The 23,243-nt window shown below is 38.6% G+C and overlaps 1 protein-coding gene across 12 annotated transcripts in view; it reads left to right on the top strand.

Annotated features, from left to right (window-relative positions):
* LOC108584546 overlaps positions 1-23,243 on the top strand; it is a 323,594-nt gene that overhangs the window by 21,885 nt on the left and 278,466 nt on the right. The gene's annotated exons all lie outside the window — the stretch shown is intronic.

The following is a 23,243-nucleotide window of genomic DNA, read 5'->3' as shown; positions in this document are numbered from 1 at the left end:
ACTTGTTACTCATATTTATATAGAGAAATATTCTTATTTTCTGTTCTAATTTCAGCTAAAATTGTATCTTGGACACATCTTTGTGTTTCTACATGTTATTATTATTTTAATGGCTGCATACCATTCTGTCATATTCCTAGTCATTCCTGGATTGTTGGCAAATTATTTAAGATTAATTTGGTAAAAAATCAATTAAATTTAAGGAATAATTTAACTACCAGGCATTAGGAAGAATAGGAACGAAGTGGCTTTAAGGATTGCACGAGTTTGTAGGCTGCTTGAAACACTGCAGTAAACTTGCCCCCTCACTTCTGGTTTCTTCATCTCTCATTTCAAGCTCTTATACAACAGTATCTTACTGGCTCATCATGGATTGGTGTGTACCCCTGTAGGGCCACAGTACTGCACAGCCCAGATCCCCACTTCAAGATTGAGGTGCTCATTCTCCCATGGTCCAGCAAGCTGTTCTTAGAAGTGGAAGCGATGGCTTATGGTCTACTGTAAAATACAGAGACTTTACAATTGTGCTCTCCCAGGTAACACTGCAATGAACAGCTTCTCCTTTTGTGTTATTTCATTTGGATAAATCCCTAAGAGTTACATTATAATAACTCCTAAGCATTTGTATGCTGCTGTCTAGAGGATTTTGCCAATTAACAAAGTTACCAGCAATGAGCAAATGCCACTCAGAATTTTCAATATATCTGTAACTAAAAAGGAGACAGAAAGAGGTAATGCCATTGTGCCAGGAAATCTGCCTGGTAATTTAAATAAATCCTATGTTGTCCACTAATATGCACTTTCTTCTTCATCTCTAGTAATAATTATACTTTAAAAATGTATAACATTATTTGAGTCATTGCTGCTGAGAAAGAAAACTGTATTTCTTAACTTCTTCCATAGCTAGATATGGTTACATATTAGACATGTGATTACATTCTGTCTGGTAAAATGGGAACCATCAATATGGAAAATGCTTCATGCCTTTAAAAGAAAGGAGCATGCTTTTCACTTTGCCTTTCCTGTTTCTGTTGGTTGGAATGAGAGCATGGTGGGAAAACATCTTGTACAATTAAAGATGAGAACAACCGAGGGTGGATGGCAGAAGAGAAGATAGAAGGAGCCTGGGTCCATGACAGTATGGAACCACCACACCAGCCCCAGACTACTGTGCCTTATTCATTATATGGGAGAGAAAAAGAAATTATTTCTTATTTAAACCATCAGTATTATGGATCTCTGTGACAGCAGCAGGACCTGTTTCCTAACTCATACACAGTATTTGTCTTCTTATTCCGTCCTTTAGTGCTAGTTATTTTAGAAATTAAGAAATTGGAGGATTGCATATATTAAGGAATTCACTCCAGAGCTTCACACAACAGGGAAGTCCAGATGAAATCCAGGTGTCTGATTGCAAAGTCAATGTTTTCTCACTGTTCTTTTCCAGAAGAATTTATAGTCCTTTTCTGGAATGTTTTCTAATGCCAACAAGCAATGCTCTGATTCAATGGTTACCAACTGGGTGTGCTACAATTCAGTTTAATTATGACACTGGACTTGGAGTTAGTTAGATCCAGTAAGTTAAAGGGTCAGTCCTATAAGACCATCCCCACTTCAGATGACACTTACAAGTGCCAAACCTCCCTTAGTAAGGACAGACGAGCTATGCATTGGGAGTTCCCTCAACCCCCTCCATGGGTTTGGCAATTTGCTAGAATGACTCACAGAACTCAGGAAAACAGTCTTTTTACCCTTACAGGTTTATTATAACAGCCAAGTGGAAGAGATGCACAGGACAAGGTATCGGGGAAGGGGCACAGACTTTCTCTACCCTCTTCAGATGTACCACCCTCCTAGCACCTGGTTGATGTCATCACCAACCTGGAAGCTTATCAGATTTTCTTGTTCAAGAGTTTTTTTTTTCTTTTTCTTTTTAACCCTTCATTCTGGTCTGATGGTTCGAGAGTTTTTATAAAGCTTTATCTAAACCCTCCCTTCCCTTCCCAGAGGTCTGTAGGTGGACATGAAAGTTCTAATACTCTAATCACTTGGTCTTTGTGGTGATCAGTCCCATCCTGAGACTATCTTAAATCACCTCATTAGCATAAAATCAGGTGTGATTACCTGGGGCTCCTTAGGAATAATAACAGACACTCCTGTTGCTCAGGAAATTCCAAGCGTTTTAGGAGCTCTGTACCAGGAATCACAGACAAAGTCCAAATATATTTTTTCTTATATCTCACCTTTGTAGGAACCTAATTTTCAAACCTCTACCTTGCTGACTATATGGTAAGATTTTTATACACATTATAAATCACAATATTCACATTGTTGAAGATATACAAATAAGTGTCTAAAATTATATCTTTTCTAACTTTCCTGACTTAATATTTTTCTGACTTCTAAACAATATGAAAGCTATTCTTGGGTTATCAAAGCCACCCTTTTTATTGAGGCCAGGAAAGCTTTAGAAATTCAGTGACCTTTAAGATGAATCCATAATTATGGGTAGGGTTTTACATAATCAAGATTTTTAGTTTCTAGTTTTTAGTGACAGAATCGTAACTCAAATTAGTTTAAGCAAAAATAGAAAAATGTGTTGGCCTAGCTAATTGAAAAAGGGGTATCCTGCTTCAGGCACAGTTGGATCCAGGATAGCTAATGACTCCATTAAAGAGAGGTCCCTACCCATCTCTTGGCTTTATTACCCTGGGTTGGTTTTGTTTTTAGACAGCCTTGTTCGTGGTGGAGGAAAGAATGGATACCAATTCTCCCAGGCTCACCTTGTTAGCAGCTTCATTACTACAGCAAAAAACAAGCAAACAAACAAACAAGCAAACCAACAGTGCCTTTCTCCTGATAAATCCAGCAACATATACAAACAGTGCTCCCATTCGGCCAGGTCTGGATCTCACACCCACTTTGTCAAAGACAGGCCCAGCTATATCAAATCCATGGATTGAGCTTGGGGAGGAGTGGTTTTCCAAAAGAACAAAAGGGCGCTATAAAACAGAAAAAGGTGAGAAATGGAACAACAGATGTCCATTACAAGTTTTACAGGTGGCGCTGAAGAATGAGGAAGGAGTTCCAAGTGAAAGCAACAGCCTGAGTGGAGGCCTGGAGATATGCTGGTACAGGAAGTTCAGATGGGCATGAATACTGGGGAAAAGAGAAAAATCAAGCTGGAAATGTGCTGTAGAAAGTGTTAAGAGTCATGGTAAGGTGTCTGTGCCCAATTTTAAAAACAATAGGGAGTTAAAGGGGTGTCCAGAAATATCATCACACATTGAAAATACAATACATCATCAAGTAGAATTTAAAATAAATTCATTTATTTTATTCAGGGTCTAGTATGTAGTTATTCTTCATTTAGAAGGCATTTATTTTCAATTAAAGTATATAAGCTTGTGTAACCTACTACTGAGAAAAGTTTTATTACATTTGTTGAATGCATCTATCTCCATCAGTTGATTGAATTTCCTCTTGCCTGTAACTTCAGGGTTTGGCTAAACTGAAAAATACATATTAGTATGGGCAATCCCAGGTGGAGGACCAGGGAACTCTCAGAGATAAATAAAAAGAATGCAGCCAACCATGAATCCTTAGACCTGATGGGCAATTTACAACTCACCACTTCAAGGCACTCATTTATTCTTCAGTTAAAGTTGTTCTCTCAACCTTAGCACAGACTTTGGAAAAAAGAAATGTGTTTCGTTATAATAATGATTAAAAAGTCCCTTTGGAGGAAATAACTTGCTGATTAAGATTGATTTTCCCCTCTTTTCCTCTCCTATTTTATGTGTGTCTTCTCTCAAAAGCAAGAAAATGGTTGACCAGAGTCCAGAGTAATGGGCCACGAAATTCCCAATGGAGGTCAACTGAGGTTGACTTTAACTTGGCTTTAGTGGCCGCCCTTCACTGTTGGCTTAAATGAGGAAAGGTTTTGCAGATAGTAAAATGCTACCTGTGAGTTTACCATCATTATCTCAATAGCCATGAAATGCATTGCTATGGTTGCCAGCAATGCAAGAGGCCATGATGACTGGCCCTTGGCTTCTCCAACAAGATGATCCTGAGTTTTTCTTTTCTAACATGTCTGAGCCTCCATAACCTCATCTGTAAAATGGGATAATAAAAGTGTCAAATAGCTAATAGGGCTTTGGTGAGGATTAGATGAAATAAAAAGGATGAAAAAGCATTTAGTTCAGTGTTGCAGCATGACCAACTCATCCTAGTTTTCCTGGAGCTTTCCCAGTTTTAGTGCCCTGAATCCCACATTTTAGGAACTCTCAATCCCAGGCAAACTAGGATGGTTGGTCAGCCACGAGTCATGAACTCAGACAACTCTCTCAGAAAGTATTAGCTATTTTTATTTCAGAGGAGAAAAGTGAAGATGAAAATACTTAGCATGATGTGAGGAACACATTTTAAAAACCACCTTTTATGGTGAAAGAATTAAACCTGTTTTTTTGAGATGGGGTCTCGCTATGTTGCCCAGGCTGGTCTCAAACTCCTGGGCTCAAGCCATCCTCCTGCTTTAGCCTTCCAAGTAGCTAGGATTAGCCAGCACACATCACTGTGCTGGCTGCAGAATTAAGCCTTTAAGAGTCACAGGTAAGCCTTAAATATCCAAATCCTGTACTTTTCCCGTGTGCTCTTATTCATTCTTTCATCCAATTCTTTGTTCATTCACTCATCTCTTCCCTCATAGAGCTTACAATTCAGAATAGAACACATTCAATAAATAGTTATCTTACAAATAATTCAGTTTGCCATTATACTAAATAGATTTGATGGTAGTGGCAGGCAATCAGTCATCAGTCAATTTTTTAGGGATTTCCCTAAATCTGTTCATTCTCAAATGTTTCCACTTGTGATCGTGATCATCTTTTCTTCCAAAGTGGACACCTTGGGCTTTATAGTACAGCTGTTGGCCAAAGGAGAGGAGAAAGCCAATTGGCCTGAAATGACCACATTTGGTCTGGTGATTGGGGTTTCTTTTTTAATGTTTTAACACAATGAGCCGAAGACTGAAGGAATACAGGGTTGTCCTATTCCCTTTCTCACAACTGATTCATAGTAGGCTCTTGACCCAAGGGGAGGCCATTCATGACCCATGCAGGTGAACCAGGTCTGCCTTTGCCTGCCCAGAGTAACAAAATGTGGAAAAACCCAAAAGTCTTACATTCTAACCCTTTCTATCACCAACTGCAAGAAAGGAAAAATGGGCTTTCCAAATGTGTTTCCATTACAGGATCGAATCATCTATTATTTTCATTTCAGCAATGCCAGGAAATTCAGAATCAGTCACCTCGTCCAAAATATAATAATCTTTTGGTATTATATTTACGATAACATATCATAGGGAAAGAGGATATTTCACCTGGGAACCAAGGCAGTCTCAGGGAGACTGACTTTCTTCAGTGGCACCATGTTATTATAATAACTTAGAGAGAGCTCTATGCTGGGTTAAACGCAACTTTTCACCCCCACTGGCATCGCAAATTAAACTGAACAGAGAAGGCAACCTCTAGCAAAACAGGATTAGATTTCACAAAAAGATGTGGAAAGGGATACAAAATCTCTCACCGTGTTTCCTGCAAAAATAGAAGAGCCTTCGCTGCACTGTTTCTACTTAAAAGCGACTGCTTTCTTACATTGAAGTTTAGGTGGCTGCTTGTTTAAGAAAATCTTTACAAAGTTAGGTATTTTATTTTACTTTCTGTTTTCTATTTAGGATACATTCATGGAGGATTTTTGGATGTTTAGATTTGGTAGGAAATGCTGTGATTAGGTCCCAAGAAGGAAACAGTGGTTAATTTTGGTCTGGGGCCCCACTGGGTCAGGCAATTAGGAGACTGTCAAGGTGGCAGCAAATACCAGGGGGCTGGTTTAAAAGAACGGCCTCGAGTATGTCAGCAGCACCATTTTTATTAGAATTTTCTTTCAATTTCTTCTTTTTTCTTTCTTTTTTGAGATTGCAACAAGTCTGTGGCTATTTCTTAAAATAATTTAGTGCAAAAGTTGTGCCCCTTGCTACTCTGAGATCTTGCCCAAGATTTGAAAATGTGCCCAATGCAGATGTGATCTGATACTTCAAATGAAGAAAATAACTTCAAAAAAACATTTTTCTTGGTGGTGTAGGCTGGGGGAGTGTTAGAGAGAAGGCACATCTGTTTTTATCCTCTCTTTCTTTCTTTCTTTTTTTTTTTTTTTTTTTAAAGGATGATTCCTTGTTAAACATCCTAGCAGGAAAGAAAAAAGGAGAGATCTTGTCATTGTAATATTGCAGAAGTAGTATGGCTGAACTGTGTTCCTTCAAAATTTGTCCTAACCCGTAGAACCTCAGAATGTAATTGTATTTGGACATAGGACCTTTGAAGAACTTATTAAGGTAAAATGAGGTCAAATGGGTGGGCCTTCATCCAATATGACCAGTATTCTTAAAAGAAGAGGAAATTTAGACACAGACATGTACATACACAGAGGAAAGACCATATGAGGACACAACAAGAAGGCAGCCACCCGTAAGCCAAAGAGAGAGGACACAGAAGAAACCAAACCTGCCGACACCTTAATCTTAGACTTCTAGCCTCCAGATCTGTGACAAAATACAGTCCTGTTGTTTAAGCCATCCAGTCTGTAATACTTTGTTATGGAAGCTCTTACAATCTAATATACTAAGTCAGATCACTCTTTTCACCAAAGGATATTGCCAATGGGCCATGGTCACTCTTTGAGGAGAGAACAGCAGCTTGCCTTCCATAGCTCTTGTACTTTCTTAGCTATCATCTAAAAGTGCATAGAGAACTCGAGGAATTCAGGTTTCAGTAGAGTTATTTTTCGGTGGGAAGGGAAGCAAAAATGTTGTCAGTCATATTTATTAATTTGAATGCATTTTAATATGCTTAATAAAATTCTCAATCATGCAGAGCCTATAGGATAATTTAAAAATTAATATTAATATATTTTTAAAAGGTTTTGACTTCTTTGTTCTATGTCCTAACTTGTTTGTTTGTTTTTAACTTAAAAAGACAGGGTTTTGTTTGTTTGTTTGTTTGTTTGTTTTATTTTTCCCTGAACTGTGTAAGTTGCCTAAAATTTCCAGGCTCAACCCCAGAGTGATTAAGACTAATACAGCCATAGATGGAATAAAATTCAGTTTTTTAAAGTAACAATATCATATCAAAAGCATTTTTATGCCTTCTAATCAATGATGCATTTTTAAAGCATTTTTAGTGTTAATTGAAGAAATAATTTAAAATCATTGTGTGTATATTATTGCAATTATGCATAACTGTATGTAGAGTATATGTAATTGTACAGTTGGGTTTTAAAAAAGCCTAATCATAGAAAAATTAATGTAAGCAAATATACTGAGCAGTGATTACTTTTGGGGAATGGGATTATAACTGCCCTCTTCCCACCAGCTCATTTTCATCTTTGCTTTCATTTCTTTAATAACCATGTATTACTTTTATAATTAAAGAAAATTATCTACCACCAGTATGAAAATATCTGTGAGTTCTTTATACATTACTAAATAAATGAGCTGACCACCAGGTATAAACACCTGACCTAAAGCTGACTCCAGAGTATGAACTCACTCAAGACGAATTCCTTCTTTATGTGTAGTTCAGATTGGTTTCCAACCATACAGCAGGATATAGGTGTCCCAGGGTTAGCTAATGATTGTACTACCAGAGACACAAAACCGAGAGTCAATACAATTTTAAAATTTGGGTTAGGAGGTAGAAGGAGAGGGTATGTAGGTTTTAAAATTAGTAGAATTCAATCTTTTTAGTGAATATATATTTTGTATTCCTCAATGGTAGACTGGCATATTTATTAGAAATTTATCAATTGTATATTTTTGTGGAATTGCAAATGCCATGAATGCACCCCTTCCCCCAGAAACATACTCTCCTCTGGAAAGATGGGTAGAAAAGTAAATAATATGTTGCAAGTTAGAATAGTATACAACCTTGAAGTTTCAATCAAAAAGGATTCTAGGCTGGGCGCAGTGGCTCATGCCTGTATCCCAGCACTTTGGGAGGCTGAGGCAGGTGGATCACTTGAGGTCAGGAGTTCAAGACCAGCATGGCCAACATGGTGAAACCCAACCCAGTTTCTACTAAAAATACAAAAATTAGCCAGATGTGGTGGCAGGCACCTGTAATCCCAGCTACTGTGGAGGCTGAGGCAGGAGAATCACTTGAACCCAGGAGGCAGAGGTTGCAGTGAGCCAAGATAATGCCACTGCACTCCAGCCTGAGTGACAGAGTCAGATCTTGTCTTAAAAATAAATAAATAAATGAATAAATAAATAAATAAAAATATAAAGGCATTGTAGAGTCTTGGTGTAAAATATGTTTGGAACCACTGAGATAAGTAAGAGAGTTGTTTCTTGGATCAGGCTGCCCTTGTAAGTTGACACAAAACACTGGAAGAATATCTAGGTGCTATGGACTTGTTCAGCACATGTGGCTAATTTTGGTAGTGAGATTGAAACTAGGGCCAGTTTCAGTGTTTTTTATCTTGCAACCCTGTTTCCTGATCCTCCTCCTTCCCTAGTGGGGAAAAATCCTTAAGTCACTTTTAGAACAGCTAAGGAAGTTGTGTAACGATGGGAAGGAAAGGCTGTTAACTCTAAGGAAGGCGTTTTCAATATGATCTAACCAACTGTAAAATTTAGAAATTCTAGATTTTTTTTTCTTTTTCTGAAATACTGACAGGCCTAGAACTTAGAAAAACATAAAATATATGGCACTATGCAATTTGAAGTCTTGTCATTCCTGCAGATGGATGAGTAGCTTCAGTGATGATGAGGAAGGACTCATGCTTGTCAGGGTTGTTTCTCTTTTTTTTGTTGTTGTTTTTGTTTTTGTTTGTTTTTAGATAGGGTCTCAGTCACCTAGGCTGTAGTACAAAGGTGTGATCATGGCTCACTGCAGCCTCAACTTTCTGAGCTCAAGCCATCCTCCCAGTTCAGTCCCCCAGTAGCTGGAACAATAGGTACACACCACCACACCCAGCTAATTTTTAAATTTTGTAGACGGGGGTCTCCCTATGTTGGCCAGGCTAGTCTCGAACTCCTGGCCTCAAGCGATCCTCCCACCTTGTCTTCCCAAGTGCTGGGATTACAGGCATGAGCCACCATGCCCAGACTGTCAGTGTTGTTTCTTACCTGACATAATTCTATCAGGTTCTCCATGGAGTGGAGAAATGAGCAACAAGAAAAATCTCTGATAGTTTTGCCCTGAGACATTGGAGGATCACGAATCTTTGTGTTCCTAAATTCTGAGCTGGATTCTTAACTGAACAAAGTACTTTATTTTCCACTTTAGTGTGAGTTGACCTGAAACTTTCGGCCCTGGCCAAGTTACAAATATACCCTACTAGGACTTGGCCTTGTTCACAAATTCCTAACTGGAGTCCCATTTGACTAAGGTCTAGCTGAACCTTACAACCGCAGGAGGACTCACTATAACAATATGAGCTTTCATAGCCCTGCTATTTAAGATTCTTTCTCTCAGACTAAATAAGCAAAACTGCTCCCAGACATCCATCATGAGTATCACAGACCGACTTGCATATCATATAACTTCGAACTGGGTCGTTCGATTCCTTCAGGCTTCCTGAATTTAGTTAGCGGCATCTGTTAATGCTACAAATGTGTTTTGAAGATATTGTATCATTTGGCCAAGAAAATGGAGGGCCAGATGGCTTTGAAAGAATATTAAATGGCAGAAGCCTCTCTTGGAGTACTTCATTGTTTCTGGAGTTCATGCTTATATTTCTTAGTGTCCTCTTTGGGGCAAAATTTTGCTATTTTTTATCCAAACCAGAAACAATAAAGAACATGCATAATTTCAGGATAGTGTCTAAAATAAAAACGATGAAAGCTTTTTGCACAATGGTAAATTTGATTTTAAATATTTTGATGGCATGGTGGTTATGATGTTTTTTCTTACTGACATATTCTGTTTTATTAGGGAAGGCATAATATTTACTATTAACTTTCAGCAATGTATTCCTGTGTGGAAGGAAAATTTTTGAAAACTGAAATGATAGCCTTTGCTCCATAACTTGGAAACTTCAGTGTGCAATGAGAGGATTCAAAGAATGAATGCTGATCTTTAATGTCCATAAAGTTAATATTATAATGTACAAAAATTCTTAGAATGATGCCTGGCTCATTATAACTGTTCAGTAAATTTAATTGCTATTGTAAGTGAGCTCTAGAAACAGAAAGTTGGTTTCTTATTTGATGTCTCAACTTGGCTCTCTCACAGGTATTTCAAACTTTACACATTCAAAGTTGAGTTATTTATTCTCTGTTGCAAATCTGGCTCTTCCCAAAGCCCTCTTCATCTTAGTAAATAATATCCCATATTATTCAAGCTAGAAACCTGGCGTGTCATTCCTAATACCTTTCTCTCTCTCAAGACTATATTCATCTATCACTAAGTCCTCTTCATTTCTTTTTTAAAAAGTATAATAGAGATGAGATCTTGCTATGTTGTCCAGGTTGGTCTCAAACTCCTGTCCTCAAATGATGCTTCCACCTCGGCCTCTCAAAGTGCTGGGATTACAGGCTTGAGCCACTCTGTTGAGCCCTCTTCATTTCATAGTTCAAAAAATACAGAATTTATCTACTGATCTCTATGCCTATTGCCAAACCTCTAGCCCAGGGCTGTCAACCTCTGTACTACTGACATTTTGAAGCCAGACAGTTCTTTGCTGTGAGAGTCTGTCCTGGACATTGTAGGATGGTTACCAGAATTCGTTCTCTCCCCACTGGATGCCAATAGAATTCCTCCCCGCCAAAAATATTTGCCAAATGTCCTATGAGGGCAAAATCTCTCCCAGTTGGAAACCTCTGATCCAATACAAATTACTATCATCTTCTCCTTCAGCTCCTACAGAGCTTTCTGACTGGTCTCTCCCCAGTAAGAATAAGACCCGTCCTTATACTCCTTAAAGCCTTTCTCCACAGAGTAAGAGTAGCAGCGAGGTCTTTATAACATGTGAATTTCATCAGTTCATCTCTCAGTCTGAACATTTTACCTGCCTCCCCTTGTAGATAGGAAAAATACTTTCCACTGCGTTCATCTTCATGGAGTCCTGGTCCTTTTTCCAGCCTGGTTTTGTGCACCTGCCTCACTGTGCTCCAGCCATGGTGGAATTCTTCCAACCTATACCAAGCATCTGTGCACTTCAGCACCTTCGTATGTGCTGCTCGCTGCACAGAGTGCTCTGCAGTCTGACTCAGCACTCATTCACCTAGGAACCTCCAATTACTTTTTATCAAAAGACTCTGGTTGTTTCCAACAATGCCCTCATCACAATTTTCAGTTGCACATTTTAAACCTTAGTTTTGTTGTCCCACATGAGACTATAAGTTCCTTAAAGGCAGGAGCAAATCTCTTTTATCCCTTATTCAATACCAGTACCCATCAAGTGTCTTACACATAACAGAGACTCAATGCATATTTGTAGAATGAATGAGTGACGAATGAATGAAACATAAAAGTAGTTTTGGTTGGTAATTGCTTTCCCCATTTCTTGCACTAGGGGGTGCCAAATGAAATAAATAATACTTTTAAAAAAAGATTTTAACATTATTTGGGAGGCTTGGATGTTCCTTTCCCAAGATGCCATTTAAACTTAGTAGCTCAGCAAATAGTTCTTCTCATTCCCTGGTAGCTACCAAGTTCAAAGAGTTGTGCTAATTAAATGAAATATGCCTGCGAAGTGCTTAGTACAACAGTGTCAGGCAGTTAGGAATACTAAATGCTAATTCTTAATCTATTAAATTATGATTGAAAAATTCAGTTTACATCAGCCTTCTCACCCAAATGGTTAGAGGAAGTAGTTTAAAGCTGAGAAGTGCTACTAACTTACATTTCCCTTGAATGACTCCATTTGCATTGCCCAGGGTTTTCATTATTTGCACTGAAACATATAACTTCTGACCCTTACCAAAATGTGATCACGTACAAAATACAATAACTAAGATTGGAAGAATAAAGTATTTAATGAAAATATTAGATTGACTTTAAGTTAATCTTTGATGTTCTAATTCCTAAATAAAAATGTCTTATAATGAGATACTTATCTGAAAATTGTCCCGACTCCATTTAAATTTATTAGGGTTTCTTAAAAGCCCTATTACTATGAAGATATTATGGCACATTTCACTAATTTGGAATAGCTACAGGTTCAGTGTGTCCTTTTGCCAAGATAGAAGCCAAGTCTTGAGCAGTGGTGTCAAAAGCTAACATGTTGCTTTGATTCTTTTCAGCATATTTCAAGCTGAAAGCTATTTACAGCCTTCACTTCATCCAGTATGCTGAACTTCTACCATCTAAGGACATTAAAACCTCCTAGATGAAGTAGTATATGAAAAATAAAGGGTGTCTTGAAGATAACCATTTCTTATGTATGGAGTAAGAGATTATTTTTCACACTGCAAAGAAGTTATAGTTACAAAGTGGAATAGTTATTTACCATTTGCTGCTCTCCCTTTGGATATTCAAATTGTCCTGACTTCTTTATTTTTCTGTGACATTTATATTTTTGTGGCCATTAGATCATCATAATGAAATGCAGTGTTTATTCTTAAGTCCCAAGAAGGTATGTTACCACCTTCTCAAGCCTTTGCCCAGGGAGCCATTATAATTGGAAGAAAAATGTTCAAAAGGAAAGTTTACTGAAGACAAAAAAAGGACCCAAATAATAAAAATATTTTTGGCAGTCACTTCTATGGTGGAACCAAAGAAAATGACCCAGGAACTAGTTTGGGATGTCATTCATCCTTCATGTCAGACTAGTTAGCTCAGTTGGGTATGAGATGATACTAGGAAAGCACCGTATTATCCAAGTTGTAGCCCTCTTTGGGCCTGTCAGTTTTGTGGAAGCAAATAACCATCTTACAAGCAAAAGCTCTTGTTCAAAGGCCTGCCTGACCTAAGGACTCTAGAGAAACAATTTCAAGTTGTCTGTAGCAGTCAAAACATACTATTCAAGAGTTTTGTCCTGTAATGATAGGGTTCTATTATTTTTCAAGGCAATATATGTCTGTATATCTTTGTCTTTCTTTCTATGCATATATATGAAACCAGACTTCAGAATAGCATCACACATTAGGTTGGTGCAAAAGTAATTGCGGTTCTTTCCATTAAGTATAAAACTACAATTACGTTTGTACCAACTTAATAGTTTGAGGTAGGGGTTGGGTGGGAGAGAAGGAGAATCAGCTTATTAATATGCTCATCAATATGTCATCTTGGTTGTCTTTTCCATCATCATTATCATCACCATCATCATCGATATCATCAACATCATCACTGCTCTAATGTTCTTATTATGAGCCAGGCACTAGATGACATTATTTAATGTAATCTTCCTAATTATTTATTCGGGTAGGCTTAATTATCCCCATCTTATAGTCAACAAAACCATTGATCTGATCGACTGTCCAACTCATGCAAGAACACCCAGTTAGTAAATTTCAGAGTGAGGATTCAAAGCCAGGTCTCTCTGATGCCCAAGTTCGTGATCTGAACACCTACATGCATATGCTAACCTCAGAGTGATGGGCCTGCCAGCTTCTGTTCTATGCTATCTGTGTGTCCAAAGATTGAGTTATCTTTTTTCTAACAAAATCTTTATTGGGGGAAAGTTTTAAACTTTAAAGTTTAAAACTCTTTCGAGGGGAAACTTACAGTGACCCAATTTCTCATGACCTAGATTCTCCAAGTTAGCTTATAACTGATACTTACCCTTAAAAAATACATTATGAAACATGTTTCTCAATTCCCCTAAAGAGTACACAGTACTCAGTCTATGTCCAGGTACAAATGAAGTGAAAGTCATCTCTTAGACATCTGACACTCAGCAATGCCATAGAGATAAATTCTGCCTTTCTACAAGAAAAACCAAAAATCCTAAGTCGTTAGGGATTTTTTTTCTTTTCTCTTTTCTGTTCTTTTTTCTTTCTTTTCTTTTTTTTTTAGTTTGAGACACGGTCTCACTCCGTTGCCCGGGCTGGAGTGCAGTGGCATAATCTCCATTCACTGCAACCTCTGCCTCCCATGCTCAAGCAATCCTTCCACCTCAGCCTCACGAGTAGCTGGGACTACAGCCATGCACCATCATGCTTGGCTACTTTTTGTGTTTTTAGTAGAGATGGGGTTTCCCCATGTTGCCCAGGCTGGTCTTGAATTCTGAACTCAAGTGATCTACCTACCTTGGCCTCCCAAAGTCCTGGGATTACAGGTATGAGCTACCACGCCCAGCCGGAATTATTTTTCTAAGACTATGTCCCTTATTTTTGCATGTAAGGAGGGAGGTGAAGATTCAGTGGCTCTATTTCAGGGACACTGTGAAGGTGTGCTTCATAATAACAGTAGCTAACATTATTGAGCATTTATCCATGCTCTTAGGAGAATATCAGTCAATGATTTAAATGTTTTATGAACACATGTATAGGATATAATTTTTAGTTTATCATTTTTAATTTTATATGTGGGGAGTCTAAGGGCAGCAATGATATTTCATCCGCATAGCTCCTGTAGTCCTTTGTATATAATAACTACTTATCAGATGATATTGACTTATTACTATAGCAGCAGACTTACTATAGTTTCTAGTTTATGATCTCCACAGGTAATGTCTTCTTTGATTCTTGCTATATACATAGTACCCAGCACAGTGCCAAGAATATAGTAGGGACTCATTATTAATAGTTGATTAACATTGAGTTTGGACTAAACTTGCTTTGTAACCATTCACTCTATCCTGCAGTGCATTAGACGCCCACCATATACTCAAATACATTTCATATATTCCAATGGAAATAAAATAAATTTCCACTGGAAATTTCTAGAATGGCCTTTGACTGAAAGAGTAAAGATTTGACCTGATTTGACTATTTGCTTTTTGCTCCCTGGTAATGGATTTGCACTGATCCATCCACCCAATTCCACTCTGTTACTTGAAATGGGGCTGCCCATGGAGTGGGGCCAATCATAGCAATACCATCTTAGAGCTTGAGTAAAGGGAACTGCCCCCTACATGGATCAAAACCATCACCTTCACTTCTTTGGTTATTGCTATAGTAATAGAAAAAAACAGTCTTGCAATAATAGAAGGATAAGTTCAGGAGCAAGTGAATACCATCTGGTCAGAAACTTTATACGAAAATGCTGGATGCATCCCAAACCCGCCTCCTTGGACCCCATTAAATTAAATTGTATTTACTAAAATGAGGTCTGAGCTTCCAGGTGGTATGTAGGGCCACTTTGTGGGGAGAGGTGTTTATTTCTCAGAAGCTAACATCAAAATATTCATGGCTTGGGTTAAAACAATAACAAAAACAAAACAATTACCCTTTTAAATGAGCCTTAAGGACGAAATTTCAGTATAGAATGACTTTGAATAGCAAAGCAGCCAGTAAAAGTAGTTGGAAAAATTAGCCGGTTACATTCAGGAATGTTGTTTTGCAGGCTTGTATAGTGGAGAGTCTAAGAACTTGCTATTGGAAGACCTAAGTGTAAGTGACAGTTTGGATCCTCCCTGTGTTGACCTTGAACAAGTGATAACCTTCCTGAGGCTTGGTTTCCCCATCCGTAAATCAGGGATAGATCTCTTGACCCAGCACAGTGGTATCAGAAGGGTCATTGAACAAGTCTCATGTTTGTAAAGAGTCTCAAATATAGATGTTTGACATAATCAGCAAATGAAGTTTCATTTAATGTTCCTTAGAAAAATTAACAAGATGGAAAGAAGTTAATTATATTGCTTTAGATTTTTGTTCCATTGCTGGACCACACTATTAATTTATGGTATATTACAAATATATATATGTATGTTTTATAAATTCTGTAATTGTCTTGCTTTAGCACAAGTATGGTGCATTGCACTTCCCTTCTTCTGTTAAAAGCATTAATCTGCTTAATGTAATATTTAAGTATGTAGCTTAATTTTTTGGACTGAGGCAGCTCTAGAATCTCTTTAACTGATTGAGAAGCAGTGCAATGGGAAGCCTGGGCTGGGGTGTCCCCTTCAGGCAGCATTTATGCAGAAGCTTGCTGTTTTTACTTGTATCATAATTTACTTGGAGGGGCTTTGGGCACACTGGTAGAGGCCAAATGAATTAAAGCTATTGACTTCCACCCTGGCTGCAGGTATGTGTCTCATCCATATTGGGCATTTCTTCATTAAAAAATACTAGAGACCTCAAAAAAAAGAAAATGACCCGGGCCCTTTTTGACTTCTGAGATGCTCTATGGAATTCCTGTGGTGATTGAATGTGACCAGAATGACGTACTTTTTGGAAATTCTGTAACTCAAAAAGCACATTATAAGTGAAAGAGATAATGATTAGCAACCCAAGTGTCCATCGACAGATGAATAAACAATGTGTGGAAGAGACATAAAATGGAATATTATTTGGGCTTGAAAAGGAAGAAAATTCTGACATGTGCTGCAACATGGATGAGCCTGGAAGAGATTATGCTAAGTGAAATAAGCCAGTCACAAATAAACAAAAATTATATGATTCCACTTATATGAGATATCTAGAGTAGTCAAATTTATAGAGACAGAAAGTAGGATGGTGGTTGCCAGGGGCTGAGAAGTGGGGAATGGGGGAGTTATCCTTTAATGGGCTTTAAAGTTTCAGTTTTGCAAGATGAAAAAGTTCTGGAGAAAGACGATGCTGATGGTTGCACAACAATGTGAGCATACTTGATGTTACTAAACTGTACTCTTTAAAACTGTTAAGATGGTAAATTCTATGGTATGTATATGTTACCACAAACAAAAATTTAAAAAATTTTAAAAGAAGGTAATTATTATTACTTATTTTAATCAATTAATTGCCCCGTATAGACCAGTCAATGGAAATAATTTAGAACTATGGTTCCAGTTTGGAAATTTAGATGAAAAATAAAATGGAGCAATGATATTTCCTTCCCTTCCTCCCTCCCTTCTTCCCTTCTACAATTATTTATTGAGCTTCCACTTGTTTACTGGCACTCTTTGAAGATCTGGGGAATTGGGACAAGAACAAAGTTCTGGCACTCACAGATTTTACGTTCTAGTGGGAGTGGACAATAAACAGGAAAATAAATAAGGTCGGGTAGAGATAAATGCTGTGAAGAAAAACAGACATGGAAGGTCAGATAGACAGTTAAGGGGTAGCAGATGCTTCTTAGGGACCAAGGGAAGGCTTTTTGCAGAAAGGCCATTTGAGCAGAAACTTGACGGAAGTGAGAGAGTAAGCCTACAAATACTTGAGGGAACAGCTATTTCTAAGCAGTGAAGACAGCAAGTGCAAAGGCCCTGAGTTTGGAGTGTGTTTGGCATGTCCAGGAGACATTTAGATCTCCCTCGTGACAGAGGATGAGTGAGTAAGGGAAAGGATGGTAAGAGCAAAGGTTGGAGATACAGCAAGGGGCCAGATTAGTTAGGGCCTTGAGGGCCATGTTATAATGTAGGAACTCAGGCCTAGAGAAAATAAGTGACCAAGCCTAATCTAAACACACTGCTCTTCCACTCTGGAAGCTGCTTAAGAGCACTAGGAGCCTTTCTGGTTTACTTCAATCTGGAATTTCTGTTGACTATATAGATCCATGTTACAAACCTGGCCCAATCTTTTTCTGGTTCATCTGCTGAAACCAAAAGTTCAACATGTTAATTATACTGTATGTTAAAGATATTTCATTGTCTCTTTTCTAAGTTGTGACTATATAGATAGATATGCTTTGGGGGAAGTGCAGAAAGAGGTGGTGAGCTAAAGCTGAAGGACATTCTTCTGTTGTGATGATTAATTTTAATGTGTCAACTTGACTGGGCTAAGGGATGACCAGAGTGTTGGTAAAATACTATTTCTGGATGTGTCTGTGAGGGTGTTTCTGGTAAGAGGTTATCATTTGAATCAGTAGACTGAGTACAGAAGAGCACTCTCACCAATATAGGTGAGTATCATCAAATCTACTGAGGGCCCAAATAGAACAAAAAGGTTCAGGAAGGGAAAATTTGATCTCTGTCTGAGCTGGGACATCCATCTTCTCCTGTCTTTGGATGTTGGCATTCTTGGTTTTCGCATCTCTGGACTGGGACTTATACCATCAGCTCCCCTGGGGCTCAGATTTTCAAACAAACTGAATTATACCACTGGCTTTCACTTGTAATTCATTTTGGAATGGTTTTTAAGCTAAGTCTAAGCAGAATTTGATTAAGAGGTATAACGTGCACAATTAGGCAAGCTTAAGGTCTATATTTGAACATATTTTAAAAAGCTATGCATATTAGACGCACAAAATTATAATACTTTCCATCAAATGTTTTTAAATTTGCAAAACAGATCCCTAGTTAGCAGCCTTTTGATTTTCAGGTATGATGTGTGTGTCTTTGAGATAGTTACTTGTTCTTTCTTTTTTGAAACCAATGTTTTTAAGGTTATTATTTAGTATTGATTTCTACTTATGGACACTGAGGGTTCATTTTTTCCCCCAGAGTTTTAAACATGCTTTATTTTCTAGCCACACAAATCAAATTCCAGTCTTAAATGGGGCAGAGCTAGCACGCAATTACCTAACTGGAAATTGTTCTGTGGTTCTGTAGCTACTTACAGATGCTTCCCCATCTGTGAATGGCGGACAATTCCACTTGGCCCACCTCCCCAAATTGTTGTTTGGTGAACTGAAAGAGAGAGTTTTAGAAGTAAAAGGGCCTATGCAAATGCCAGGCTTAGTTATTCCTGATCTGCATTCAATGGAAGAAGTCCCCAGCTCTAAAAAGCTCTTTGTGGCTGCCAAAAGTGCTGGGACCATGGTCTTCAAACGCAGCGGTAAGACGGCCTTCTCTCTCTTTGACTGCTACGCCACTGCCAGAGCAATCTTTTGAAAGCAAATCTTGATCCTGCCTCTTCTGTTTTGAAATCTCTTCGCTGACTCTTTAGAGCTTACAGGACAATACCTAAGCTCGCCTTAGTATGGCCAAAAGGGCTGTTTGCTGTCTCTTACCTCCCCTCCATGCACACCCAACCCTGGCTAGTGACTAAATGTAGCAGGCTTTACACAGCTCAGTTCCTTTGCTGTATGGCTTTTGCCCTCTTGGTCAGTATCTTGAAAAGGATTGGAAGGATTGGCCTAACACACAAGATCTCCTTCCTGGCTCCCTGATTCTGCCTCCACTTCTCCTCCTCCTCCTATTGATCCTACAAATTCCAAAACCATCTGTGCTAGTAGGCAGAGTAATTGGTGTTGAACAAATGTCTGTTTGGGTAACAATGTTATTTTTTAAAGTGGGTATTTTAAAAACATTGCTGCTAGATAGATGATTTTGGAATGTATTATACCTCATAATTCCTCAGGCCCAGCAGGTTTCTCAACTTGAGTTTCCTAAGTTACAAGTGATGTTTTTTGGATGTCCTTGGTACACACCAAGAGAGTGGCAGCAATGTGCAAGAAACCCAGTGACTTCTTTGAAATGAAGTGTTTCTTCTGGCTAACTTTCCACAATCTGTTACAGGCATACAATTAATGGGCAATCAAGGTCCTTTAAAATCATTTCTTCTTAAAAAATAGAATACAGTAAGTGTAACTGTGCTATTCGGTAAATCAACATGTGTTTATCACATTTGCAAAGCCCTAGGTTGAATAATCACTCATATGTAACTTCTGCATATTAGAGTTTCTAAGCTGCTTTCTTCCTTGCCAGTTCTTCTCGTGTCTCCAGTGGTTTTATGTTCATTTTTGAAGGGATCAGTGAGAGGACACAGATAAAGCTCTTTGCAAAGTGCAAATCCCTATGCAAATGTGAGAGTTTTAAATTGCTATTTCATTCTAGATATACAGTATCCTTCTGCCCATTAAACTGCTTCTTGGTTGTGATGGATCAAGAAATTGACTTTCTAATCTACTGACTTCTCAGCACTTCCCAGCTTCTTTAGAAGTTTTCTGGGAAAGGAAGGAAACCATGAATGAGGTCCACTCTTTACAAATCTGTCTCTTCACTCCATGCCCTGCCAGTCGGGGCATACCCAAAATATGGGCTTTGGCACAGATAAAACTTGAGACTCCTATTTCTTGCAGGGCTGAGTTCAGATCCCCAGATGTCACATACCAGTGTGTGACCATGAGCATGTTATTCACCTCATTGAGCTTTAGTCATCTTATCTATAAAATAATGACAATAAGAATATTCTCCCTCCTTGTATCAGGTGAGATAATGCAGGGAAAGCTGATGAGTATCAGATTAAAAAAAAAAACTAGGTACTTAAATGCAGTAATAATGCATATGGCATAAGTAGTCAGTGAAGATTATCTGCAATCATATCATCATTGCGTATCATTATCATTAGCACAAGGTCTTGGGAAATTTCAGGCATGGCTAGCTGCAATCCACTCCATTGTCTCCTACTCAAAAAACAATGATTCACAATGCAAAGAAGTGAAAGTGTGGTTGGTCTGAATAACTTGTTTCTGGCCCAATTTATTCTTTCCAACAGAAACCTTTATATACATTGATGCCTTAAGTAAAATTTGTAACACATTTGTTTTGCTGATCTTTACACAGCTGATTGGGAGCCGCCAGGGTTGTAGTGACACTATGTTCACACAGGTGTACTGGTCTGGGACAGTCACCTGATTGCTACCGACTGCCCGGTGTCCTTTTGTATGGCTGCCAAGTACCTGCTTTGTGATTGACAGCTCAAGTTCCTAGGCATGAAAAAAGACTGGTCTTCAATAATAATAATTTTAAAATAATCATTATGATACTAATGGGAGCAGCTATCCTCTACTGGTGGCTACTCTATCTAGACTTTGTGTGGCACTTATGTGATTTTCTATAGCAATCTTTAAGTTGAGTCCTTGTACTGCCTCATAGTTGAGAAAAGTGAGGTCAGAAAAGATGAAGTAAACTGCCGTTGAAAATATGAATAAGATATAGCAAATCTAGTATTTGAACCCAAGTAGTCTAACTTCAGAGTCTGTGCTCAGCCAATAGTCTATGTTTGCTTTGCCATTTCCCCACCCGCTCCATATTCTTTTTCCTACAAGTTGAAGAACCACAAGGGATGCTCCAATGATAGGAACTCACATTCCTTGGGCACATAGTATGTGCTGGGAATTTTTTTCCTCCTCTTTCTCCCTTTACACTTCTTCTTCTTCTTTTTTTTTTTTTTAATGTTCCCATAAAACTTTATTTACGGACACAAAAATTCCTCTTTTACATTTCTAAAAGTCCTAGGCGGGGAGGAAAGGCATTCATCGTGTTAACAGATGAGGGAACGGAGGCTCTGAGAGGCTCTAAGAGGCTGGATTATCTAAAGTTTCCAAGGAGCTCTCTGGCTGCATAACCCAAAGACATTCTATTTTCCACCACAGATATTCCCCAAGCAACTAACAGTTATAAGGCCTTGAAATAGTTGTGTGGCCATACCAAGATACATGGTAAAGACTTTACGTTCTGTGATTGGAGAGCCCATGGCCCTTGGAGATTATGGAGATTGGAGAATATGACAAACTGTCATAATCGTGTTGACTTGATGAACAACAGAATGAAAATATTTTCTCCTGAAAGGAAGAAATAACAACATTTTCAGCTGGAACCAAGGCTTATACACCATGGCACCCTTTTAAGCTTCTCCAAGTGCCGTACAGAGCCCTTGATGGTTTTCTGGTAGGAAATGTCCCCGACACTGACATCCTATTGCATGACAAGAAGACAACAGTGGCAAGAAGGGGCTTTCCCGAATGTGACTCCAACATGTCATTGAAATGTTGTCAGGTTCTAAAACAGTCACTTCCATCCAAAGTCTTACAGGGTAATTATAGCTTTTCCATTATTCTTGGCCTGGCTGTGATCCACGACTCTGCTCTCATTACCTGCTGCTTCTTTGTCTTGGGTCTGATAGAGCCCTTTCATCCAGATGTGGGGACCAGCTGAGCATTCTGAGTAGGTTCTACAGACCAGCTCTCCCCTAGACTTCTCTGAATGTCTTGGGGCAAGTCATGAACAAAGAGAGTTAAGGAGTCAACCTTTAAACAAGAACAGAAGGAACCAGAGCAAATGGAACATGCTATGTTAAGCAGAAGTGTGTTAATTTTTTCTCCAGGTTTGGGTGTGTATTTATAGGCTGTTAGAAGGAGTACAGGGTTTTAGGTAGATAAACTTCTCTATTGAAAGGGAAAGAAAAAAACATTTCCCCTGCCTTCCCCCCATTTCTTTTTAAGACCACAGTTGAAGTCATATTCACCTTCCACTGTGAGGCACGGTGATGTTTTTTTAATTGTCTGGAGTCAGGTCTGCCACACTTCCTTGACTGTATTCCTTCTTCCTGTAAGAGACAGGTTCCTGTGGTCAGGCACGCAGCAGGCTCCAGCCCAGCGTGCCAACTCAGAAGTCAGGAGCCACGGTGTCCCTCAGACATTGATCTGTTGCGCGGGACTCAGACTTCTAAACTGGGACGTGACTGGGGAGACAGAAACCGTGGCTGAATTCACGGAGTCCTCTGCCTCTCTGTCGCCCTACAATGGTACAGTCACATGGCTCTTAATGACAGGGACACATTCTGAGAAATGTGTCATTAGGTGATTTTGAGTTTGTGCCAACATCAAAGAGTACTTAACAAACCTGGATGGGATAGCCTACTATCCTAATAGTATAGCCTAATGTTGCTAGGCTACAAACCTGTACAACATGGTACTCTCCTGGATACAGTAGGCAATTGTAACACTATGATAGTTATCTCTGTATCTAAATGTATCTAATCATAGAAGAGGTACAGTAAAAATTTGATGGTATAATCTTGAGAGATCACCATCATATATGTAGTCCATTGTGGCTGAAACATCATTATGTGATGCATGACTGTACTTGATTATCTTTAAATAGTATTCTGGATCTTTAGAGGGGGCTTGGCCATGAGTCCATGCAGAGAGAGGAGGCTGAGCTTTATCTCCCAGAACCTTAGTTTCCTTATCTGCAAAATGGCAATAATGGGAATAATTATATCATGGGAAATGGTTGTGAGGAATTATTTGAGATAATGATATTAAAGCAGCCAGCACTGCTCATGGTAGCGATGATGTACAGGTTGAGTGTTCCTTATTCAAAATACTTGGGACCAGAACTGTTGCTAATTTCAGATTTTGGAATATGTGAATATACATAATGGGATCTCTTGGGGATGGTAGCCAAGTCTAAACATGATTTTTTATGTT

Source organism: Papio anubis, chromosome 2 (assembly GCF_008728515.1).
Source record: "Papio anubis isolate 15944 chromosome 2, Panubis1.0, whole genome shotgun sequence".
NCBI lineage: Eukaryota > Metazoa > Chordata > Mammalia > Primates > Cercopithecidae > Papio > Papio anubis.
The sequence above is the reverse complement of the archived record's forward strand: the minus strand, read 5'-3'. Positions and strand labels throughout refer to the sequence as shown.